At 44.9% G+C, this 8,723-nt stretch overlaps 1 long non-coding RNA gene across 1 annotated transcript in view; it reads left to right on the plus strand.

Moving 5' to 3' along the window:
- Positions 1-8,132, plus strand: part of LOC141577638 (uncharacterized) — a 54,576-nt gene extending 46,444 nt beyond the window's left edge. Inside the window, exon 3 of the long non-coding RNA XR_012506868.1 lies at positions 8,031-8,132. This is a non-coding gene — a long non-coding RNA (uncharacterized LOC141577638). The remainder of the gene's footprint in view (positions 1-8,030) is intronic.
- Positions 8,133-8,723: the final 591 nt, after the last annotated feature.

Genomic DNA, 8,723 nt, shown 5'->3' on the forward strand with positions numbered 1-8,723 from the left:
CTTCTGAGCCTTCATCTGCTGGAGCTGAAGATTAGGAGTTTTGGCAGTTTTCCTTTTTGGTGACTCACCTAGAGTGTGCGAGAGCTGGTTTGCCAGATTCACTAAGTCTGGAGTGGACGTAGTTTCCCAGTCTGTCCTGGCCTTTTTGCCAGAAGGGAAAGGTCCCAGTCCCATTAACATAGAGATAAAAGCTACCCGGGTGAAGTCAGAATCTGAAGGAAGACTTGAATTTTCTTGAAAATCAATCTGAAGTCAATTGTAATAGTCATGAATCCATTATTTGTTAGATTTTTGTGTGTGACAAGGCTGAATTTTGTTCCAACAGGCTTTGGAAAAGCCCTAGGAATTGCTTGATGAAGTCACCTAGCAATTGCTTGAGGCTGATCATGTAATAAGTTCTAGAGAATAATAATTATTATAATAATTCTAGAGAACGTTCAGAATTTTCCCAGTTAGCTGTTGTTCATCCAATGTTGGGTCTGGCCTTCACCCACAAGCATATGAACTAGCTGATATAAGTCAGAGAAACCAGATAGGCAAGTTTAAATGACTGTATTAAATTTCTCAGCAAATCTGTGAGGATTTTTCAGTTATTTGGGGATAATCTTTGACTGTGGTTTGCAGTTCAGCTTTAGTCCAGGAAATATAAGAAATTAAGGATTTAGCCTCTGACTCCTCAGAAGGCTTAATTTTAAAAGGACAGGTTCTGACATGTTCAGAGAAAAGGGGAGAGTTTCAGAGAAAAGAGGAAGTTTGGTGAGAGATTTAGTATGAGGGAACTGAGGGTACAGAGGAGGCAAAGGCAGGGTAGAAGGAAAAGAGGGAGATGGTGCCAGCGACGTAGCCTGAGACAAGAAGCCAAGGAGGAAGAGCCTGAGGTTTTGAGAGCCATTTTTTCTTTCCCTAATCTTCTGTTTGCCTCAATTATCCTTAAAATCTTACATTGCAGAGAGGCAATTTTAGGCTACTGATAACTTTTGGAAGTTTCAGAATACCAATTGAAATGAGCATTCCAGCCCTGAAATTTTTGAGCTATTGTAGCCCAATTTCAGTTTTAAGCAAATTAAGTTGGGAATTTCCAGAGTTCCCCATAATGGCCATTGATATTCTCAATCACCTTTGGTCAGGTCCGTCCATGTAGTTAGAAATACCCATGAGAAGAACCACAGTTTATAAACACGAAATTGGCCAGAGTCCCTGGTGGGGGTGTGCCCTCAAATATTTAGATAACTGGGTTCCCATTTCTCAGGGGTTTTCCTCTAGAGGAGAAGAACAATGCTCAAACAGCTGGCAACACAAACAGCTCAACTGAAACAGCTTCCAAGCTAATACCAGCCAGTTCTAAGGAGATGGCTTGGCCTGGGAGGAGCCAGCCCAAAAGCTTTTTCTGCCAGTTTCCAGAGAATAGCCCCTATTCCAAAGGAATGAGCCGGTGGCTGAACTGGCACAGTTAAACTGAAGCAGCCCCTGTTCGTAAAGGAATCGGCTGGAGGCATCTCAGCCACCTTCAGTTGAAACAGAAACAGACTTACAGACGTAGAAAACAAACTAGGGGTTACCAAAGGGGAAAGGGAAGGAGGAGGGGCAAATTTGGGGTGTGGGATTAAGAGATACAAACTACTATGTATAAAATAAGTAAGCAGCAAGGATCTATATTGCATAGCACAGGGAATTATGATCATTATCCTATAATAACTTTTAATGGAGTATAATCTGTAAAAGTACAGAATCACTATGCTGTACACCTAAAACTAATATAATATTGTAAATCAACTATACTTCAACTAAAAAAATTTTTTTAATCAGATTGAGGTGCCAAACAAGTACTCACCTACAGAAAAAGGCTTTAACCAGAAAGAGGAAAGCTTAAAATAGATCCCAAATAAAGCCTGGAGGGGTTCAAACACAAAGAGGGCATGAGCTTAGATTCAGGAGAAAGATATATCTTCAATCTCCAGGCTTGAAAAGAGAAGCAGGGAGTGACCCCAAGCTCAGTGGTGGGTCCTGCACCTGTTTGCTCACCAGCCCCAGAGCCTTTGGCAGTCTCTGTGCTCCCAGCACAGACCACCAAAACATTGACCAGAAACAGACAGACTGCCAGACATTTCTCCAGCAGAGATGGGTTTAATTAGGATTAGCAGAGAACTGCAATTCAAGGTCTGCAACCATGATGAGCCCCACGCAGATCCTTATGTGGAGATTTGCACGGGCACTCAGGAAAACATTTTTGTTTGTTTGTTTTTTTGTTTGTTCGTTTTTTTAAGAAGAGGTAGCACTTTGTCAAGGAGGTAGGATCTATACCAGTGCTTCTCATCCCGGAGCAAATTTGCTCCCCGAGGAATATTTGCCAACGACCGGAGACATTTTTGATTGTCACAACACGGGTAGGGGGTGTTATTGGCAGGGTTACGGCCAAACATCCTACGGTACACAGGACAGCTCCACCACAAAGAACTATCCAGCCTGAAAGTGGAGGAGGTGCAGATAACAGAGGGGTGTTCTGGTGGCAGAACAGCACAGTGATCAAGAGCGTGGACTCTGCATTAAGAGTGTGGCTGAGACCCTCCTTCTGCCACTTCCTGGTGACCACAGACAAGTGGCTTGACCCCTCTAACCGGGGTTAGATAATCGTAGGATTTATTGTGAACCAACCTAAGCTGATTTCATCTCATACATTTCTTGGGTTCCTTTAAGGAGATATGGGTAATGGAAGATGGTTGAGGTAGGGAAGAGCTGGCCAACTCCTTCTCTCCACCGCCAGGTTACAAAGGAAGGAAATCTCAAAATCCTCCCATACATCGAGACATTTATTAGCAAGCAAACCCGAAAGAACTCATAGTACTTGTAAGATCCAGGAAGTTCTCAGCCCCTTAATGTTCCCACCCCCATTTGCCTGGCAGATCCACAGTGACCGCTGAGGCAGGGATTCTGTTCATGTTATAATTGGCATCAGGCACCATAATCTTCTTCCTTCCTCATGCTGGACACCAGACAGATTAGGGATTTAGCCCTCTTGAGTTATTCCTAAGGATTCAGGCTACAGGTCTTTCTGGTTCTTGATACCCAGCTCACACAAAGGTAGGGAGCATTTCTAAAATATTTTATGCAGCCCAAACATCTTGAAGGTTTTTATTTCCCCATTGAAACACATTTCTAACAGTTGCCATGCTATTTAACAAGCCACTAATTTCACCAGTAAGGAAACATTTCTGACATTCGCTGAGCTCATAGGCAACACATCTGATCCCCACGGGGAGGCAGACAGCAGAAGCCTGCCTTAGCCCTGGTGGAGGCCTCCTGAATGGAGTGCTCACAGACCACACTCTGCGTGGGGCCCGCGTTGGAATGTCACCTGCACTTCGGCGACTGTTTAACCACAGTCACACACGTACAAGAACACATTGTCTGGTTCGAAGATTTCAAGCAAACCACAGACAACATAAGAGAACTCAGAGAGATAACATGTGCCAAGTGTTCAGCGCTCTTTCAGAGTATTAGTAAACACAAAAATATGTTTGCTATTGGCGTAATCATTTTTTAAAGCCTTCTTCAGCTCCTTGAGGAAAGGCAGGAGAGTTTTAAGCTCTAAGGGTAGGACAGGAAAGGAAGGTTATGGCATTTGTTGAGCAACTCCTGAGAACCAGGCACTTCATGTGCTTTTTGGCATTGAACTGGCACAACCACCTGGCTAGGTGGCTTGATCATCACTACTTTCCATTAAGAGGAGGGCGACTCAGAGGGATCAGGCACCTCAGCCAAGCCCACAGAGCCAGCAGGTGTCAGAGCTGAGACCAAAACTCTCTTGGATGGGAAAGTCTGCCATCCCAGAATTGCACTTTGAATGTCCGGTGACAGGGAGATGTTGAAATTCAGAAGGATCAGGAAGATAAAGCCAAAGGAATAGAAGGCGAGTGGGAATGACACAGAATCAGTGCTGGAGGCTGCCAGCCAGCTCTCCACAGGGGACGAGGGGCCTGGTCAGACAGAGAGAGAGCTCACTGCATACTAGCCAACCCTGGGAGTTGTCAGAAGGTGGGCTCTCCCAGAAGCAGGACTGGAACCAAAGATTTGGTCTAAGTGACAAAACACCAGTGACAGGGTGGAGGCAGGCAGCAGGTATGGATGGGAGGAGGTGGACTCTGGTAGCCACACCAGTCAGCACTGGCCACGGCTCCTGGGCAGGCCTTAAGCTTCTCAAGCTCTTCTAATTCTCCCTGTGGTGATGGCGCCAGCGTGCTTGATCAGTCCTCTGAACACACTCAGAAGCTGAGGGACAGACACACACAGGGAGGAAAAGGACCCCCAGAGGCTCTGGGCAGGGCAGCAGCAGCATGCACCGTGGTGGTCATCCCCCGGCATCCAAAGGGGTTCATCCTTTGAAACCTAGTAAAATCTAAATCCTTCCGTGGTCCAAGTAGCCTCTGGACTGGCCCTGCCTAACTGTGTAACTCAGTTCTCCTACTCTTGCCTCCCTAGTCCCACTCCAGCTACACTGGCCTCTCACTGTCCTTCAGTGATACCAGGCACACCCCAGCCTTGGACCTGTGCCAGTCTCTGCTCAGGACCCGCTTCCCTGGAGAACAGCCTCCCTCCCTGCCGGCCTTGCCCCAGCTGACGCCTTCTCCAGGAGACCTGATCACCCTTTTTAAAGTAGTGCCCCTGCCCCTCTTCCATTCCCACCCCTCTCCCGCATCCCCATCCCTTTCCCTGTCACCACCTGACACTATGTTATGCATGTTTCTTTGTTAACTTGTTTATCACTGGCCTAAGGACAGAGAAATGTAAGCTCCATGAGGGACAGGACTTCTGCCTGCTTTGATGACTGCTCCTTCTTCAGTATCTAAAACAGCACCTGGTACAGAGTCGAGGTCAATAAACACTTGTGAATGAATGAACGAATAAAATGAACAAAAGAACAAATGAATTCAGAGCATATTCCCTAAGGCAGCATTTAAAAAAATTTTTTTAATTGAAGTATAGTTGATTTACAATGTTGTGTTAGTTTATGGTGTACAGCAAAGTGATTCAGTTATATATATATAGATATTCTTTTTCAGATTCTTTTCCATTATAGGTTATTATAAGATACTGAATATAATTCTCTGTGCTATATAGTGTATCTTTGTTGTTTATTTTACATATAGTAGTGTATATATGGTAATCCCAAACCCTAAGGCAGCATTACTGGAAGTCAGTCTAAGGACCACCTAGATCAGAATTCCTGATCTAGGGAATTTATTATAAATGCAGATTCCTGAGTGCTTCCTGATGGGTAAGGAGAAGAATTCTTAAGTTTCCTTCAGTAACCTTAACCTCCCGCTGCCCACAGCTCTGCAGAGGCCTCCAGAAGGTGCCAGGTGGGGTGGAAGGAATAACTACTTGGCCACCCGGAGAGGATGGGCACTAGGCACCAGGGTCCCAGCCTTCCATCCCAGAACCCGAGCACAGCCAGGAAGCAGCAGAGCTGTCCAGTTCAAAGGATATTCAAGGGATACATTTAGAAAATGTAGCTATTAGGCCATCCGTGGCAGACAGGATGTTAAAGGACCCTCACTGCTTTTCAGACACTGCCTGGGCCTTCGTGATTCTGTGTCCTCTGGGAAGGGAGGGTCCCCAGTACTGACTGAGATTGAGGCTTAGAGTCCAATGAAAAAGAGCAACTTGATGTTTCAGTGGTTTTTACAACTTACTATAAAGAAGACAAATTAATAATATCTACATCATTTTAGCTTTCTTATACTATGAATTCTTTCATTTATTTGTCAGTAGTTTTAGTATCTTATTTTTACTCTAAATTAAATTTAAAGGGTATTTAAATACTTCTGAACCTCATACTAACACATGTATTTGAACTAAAAGATGAAGTCAGACTATTTCTGCCACCAGGATCAGATTTAAATTGATTGAAAGAAAATAAATCCATGGAGAGAGCTTTTAAACTGCAGATTCCTGGGATCCATCCCAGGGCCACTGATCAGAGTCTCTGGTGGTAGTGCCCTGGAATCTGCGTTCTTTCCAGGCATCACACAGAATTCTAATACCTTCTATGAAGTTTGAGAATCCCTGTGATATGTGGCCTCAGGGTGAGTGGGGGTGTTATAATAAGCGCCCCTATGCTCCTGGGTACTTGGTAAGGGACACTGTGACTTAAAGCCTACCTCCCTTTCTCTTAGACCCTGAAATGGCTGTTTCCCTTCCGGCCAAGAAGACCCTGTCTCTAGAGGCCTGACTGCTAGAGGGGGTCAGCAGCTAAATAAACCAAGTGGAGGGAGGCAGGCTTGACTTTATAAGGGAAAAAGAAGAGTCAGGGACCAGGAGGAAAGCAATACAAATGTCAGATAATAAAGGTTATATTAACTGAGAATGATGTCGCTCAAGGTTTCTTTAAGATGTGGTAGAAAGAGTAAAAGCAGGCAGCAAGAGCTGGATCCAGAGAACATCTCTGGGGCTTAAGGGGAAGCGTACGCGGCTGTGATGGAGATGCCGTGGGTTCTTGCCCTTGGCTCAGCCAGTCTGGGTGTATCATCTCCACTGTGTGCCTAGGGTTCCTCGTCTGTAAAAGATGCATCGCTATCCCTGTGCTTCCTCTTGATGTTTGGAAGGGTAGCCTGGTGGAGGCCACTATCTGAGAGAAAACTCACCATGAGTCACCCTGCCTGTGTACTTGGGGTCCAAAGGGTGGAGCAGGAACAAGCCTGCCCAAGGTCTGCTTCCCATTGCTTGACCATGGCAGGTACAGGACCACTAAGGCTTTGGTCCTTCTCCTCTTTCTACCTGGACCAGTCTCTCTGCACCTCCATGTTGACTTGCAGTTGGGGTTTTGTTTTTTGTTCTGCATGGAACATTCTTTTCATCACCTTCTCATCATTCAGATCTCAGCTCACTCTCATCTCTTCAGAAAGACCCTCCCAGGCCCCCAATCCGATACTGCATCCTCAACTCTCCATTATGTCATCTTCTTGTAGCTTTGTCTTAGGAGACTTACCACTCTCGGACAACATCTAGTCTGTCCATTCATTTGCTAGTTGACTGTCCACATCCTCACTGTCATGTGAATTCCTTGAGGTCAGGGGCCCTCTTTTCCTATGAGAACATTCCCTGAAATGTAGCAGATGTCTGTAAATAACCCATAGAATGAACAAAGGAGCTTACTTGTCCCTCTTTTTACCTCTTAGTCTTCCTCCTCTCTGTTCCACTCCTACCTCCACTCTCCCCTTTGTCGCTTTCAGTCTTTTTGTCTCTGCCCTTTCCCCATCCTCCATTTTTTCCTCTAGATCCCAGTTTTGTAAGAGTTTCCGCCAGATGGTGCTGGAAAAGAAGGTTTTAGGTCCTTCCATTCTTTCTGGAGGATATTAGGTTGAGTAATCCAGCCTCAGTGGGAATCTTTTTGAGGACAATCAACGTTTCTCTGGCTAATGTTGCTAAAAGTAGAGAGTTGGCTTAAAGAGTTGAAGTGTAAAGAATTAATTATTGTACTGGGTTAGAATGGAATTAAGGACAAAGCACAGTGCCCAGGAGGGGAAGTCAAGCTGGAGAGAATATGTGAAGAAAGAGGGTAAATGCTGACCAAACGATAGCTACAGGGTGTTTTGGCTGCAAGCAAAAGAAGTTGAGTTTGGCTAACTGAAGCCAAAAGCAAACAAAGAAAGGAATTTATGAAGATGCTGAGGTACTAACTGGCTCAAAGTGTAATGAGAACAATCAGCCTTGGGAAGGATGGGCCTGGCGGGGTCTCAGCTGTTGAAATTCACTCCAGAGCCTTCTTCTGGATGTTGCACTGGGAAGATTAAGCTCCAGATGCCTTCGGTTCTGATCCTGGTCTGAGTTCACTTAAGATTCGAATTCCAGGATAGGAAATCTGGGTCACACCTTCTCTTTGGGGAGGAAGTGGAGTTAAGTACAATGTCCGAGAGTCTCCAAAATAATACAGAATGCGGCAGAAGTTGAAATCTCTATCAGTTTTTATTGCTGCTATAACAAATTACCACATACTTAATGGCTTAAAATAACACACATTTATTATTTTACAGTGCTGAAATCAGAAGTCCAAAGTCTGTCTCAGTGGGCTGAAACCAAGGCATCAGCAGTGCTGGGTTCCTGTCATCAGCTCTGACAGTCTTACACAACACAAGGTAATCACAGAGTGCCTCTCCCATCACCTTTGCCCTATAAAGTAACCTGATCAACGGAGTGATAAATCGTCGTATTCAGAGGTCCTGCCCACACTTAAGGGGAGGGGAATATACACACCATCTTTGTGTCTAAAATGTACCTGTTAGTAAGTAAGGTGAGGACAGGCGGGTAAACAGGTGGTAGAACAGCCTAGGGGGTATGGGCCCAAAGGTGTGTATGAGACCTCCTGGCAACTAGGGTAAAAGTGAAGGAGGAGGAGAGGAGAGAATGGGGTTCAGAAAGGAGGTGAATTCTGAACTGAGATTTGATGGATGAGAATTGGTCCCTGATGGGAAATGCACATGAAAACCAGATTCATGTTTCTGGGTAAAAGACGAATGCTTTAATCTAGACCGCAGCTGAATTCCAAAAGAGCCTGAAATTAAACCTAGGCAGAATTAATCATTTAATCAGCCAGTGACTGACTACCTTGACTTCCTTTGGTGATTTAAGGGGACTTAGACAATGCATCTGGCTCTCATTTCTAAAGCTTGCTGCCTTTTGAAATTCTTCTTATTCAAGAAGATGACTAGTGAATTATCAGAATCTTT

Source organism: Camelus bactrianus, chromosome 5 (assembly GCF_048773025.1).
Source record: "Camelus bactrianus isolate YW-2024 breed Bactrian camel chromosome 5, ASM4877302v1, whole genome shotgun sequence".
Taxonomy (NCBI): Eukaryota; Metazoa; Chordata; class Mammalia; order Artiodactyla; family Camelidae; genus Camelus; species Camelus bactrianus.